We start from the raw sequence: 1,794 nt of genomic DNA, 5'->3' as shown, positions 1-1,794 counted from the left end.
CTATTCTTATTGTTCTCTTTCTCTCGGGTTTCCATTTTCTTGGTCACCTTTTTGTAATAAATATTTGGTTTATTGTTGTGCTCTCAGCAGTGTCTTGGTTTTCATTTTGGCATCTCTTTGAACTCACCTTTACACCTGAATAAACCTTCATGTGTTTTTATTAACTTTCACGACTTAACAGCAACAGAAAGTAAATGAATTGCTGTGCTATGCAGAGCTAAATCTGCACTAATCCCAATACTCTGGTCTTATAGGACCTTTTTATCCCATAAGGTTCCACAGTGTCACATTTTCCCTTTGCTTCTAGGTGGTCCCAGTGGATTACAATGGGCCCTGGATTCCATGAGATTCCACAGTGTCCTGGGGTTTCCCTATCTCCCTGAGTTTTGGCAGTATCCCAGGGTCCCTTTTTTCCCATGAGGTTCCTTTGTTCCCATCAGGCCCTGCCATGTCCCAGACTCCCTTTGGTTCCATGAGGTGCTGCAGGGTCACAATGTGCCCTTTATCCCATGAGGTTCTGCCATGTCCCAGGGTTCCTTTGGTTCCATGGGGTTCCACAATGCCAGAACTCCCCTGTTCTTATACTTACAGCATTTGTGGGCCCATTGTATCCCTGCCTGGGATGGAGCACGATTGTGTTTGTGCAGGAACGGATCCATGGCCATCCTGCCCACTGTGCCAATGGAATGCTGCAAACACGGCACTGCAGGCCCCACCCTGGAGGCAGGAACAGTCTGGGAACTCCAGGCCTGCTCCCATTCCCAAGAGCCAGTCGGGGTCACCAAGAGCACAAGGCATTGAATGCAGCCCCTGCAGTTTTCTGGGATTGCTGGGGACAAAGGCAGGAACTCAGAGGAGCTCTGCAGAGCCCTGACAGTGCCACTGCAATCACAAGCTGCATTGCCCGGCTCAACACTCAGCACAGCCAAGGCCACAACACTTCCTGAAAGGTGTCCCTTGTGGGGAGGGCCAGGGGGACAAATCCCTCCATCTATCCCTGCAGATTTGGTGTTCAGTTCTCATCCCCCACTTAGGAACAAATTCAGGCTACATTGTGTATTTAGCTTTGCATTTCCTTCACTGTTTTGTGCTTCCCACACACACCTCCTCCAGTCTGGGCAGAGTCTGACCCCCCCAGAGAATACAAGACCTGACTATTTGTGGCTCCCGTTGCAGCAACTGGAACTTGGGCCACAATCTGTGCCAGGAGCAGAGAGGTCTCTTCCCACAGAAACTTCTTGGCAATTGAGTTATTAAGGAATCAGGACAGGCTGTGGGGATAAGTGTCAGGGCATGGCCTGGGAAGTGTCTTGAGCATCCTTCTGTTTATCATAACCAGCTTTTTCATCCCCTTTTCTCTCTGTGTTCTCACATCTGTTCCTTCACAAAGCACCGTGATCCCACCATTTCTGTTCCTTTGGTTCTTCCCTAGAGATCCCATGACAGCTCTTGCACAGTCCCCAAATGTGCTTTCTTGTTGCCCACCATAAGGCTCAGAGCCCAAACAGAATCCTCCATCTTCAACTAGCAAGGTCATCCTGGCAGGCTCTGCCATTAACCCACTTGGTGAAACTCTCACACAGAGACGTTGGAACTTTAGTTGAATTGATTCTTTACCTGTTGGTTTTCCAGTGGCTTCTCCAAAAACATGGTAATTCATGTCCCAGCAATAGAAATTCTTAGAAGAAAGAGTTTGGGATATCAGACTCAAAGAATCACTGAATGGTTTGTCTTGGAAGGGAGATAAAAGCTCATGTGGTCCAAGCCCCTGGACATGGAGAGTGACATCTTCAC

This window comes from Empidonax traillii, unplaced genomic scaffold, assembly GCF_003031625.1.
Source record: "Empidonax traillii isolate 1590-97213 ecotype Southwest subspecies unplaced genomic scaffold, ASM303162v1 scaffold2719:size65328, whole genome shotgun sequence".
Classification (NCBI taxonomy): domain Eukaryota; kingdom Metazoa; phylum Chordata; class Aves; order Passeriformes; family Tyrannidae; genus Empidonax; species Empidonax traillii.
Note: the sequence above shows the minus strand (reverse complement) of the source record.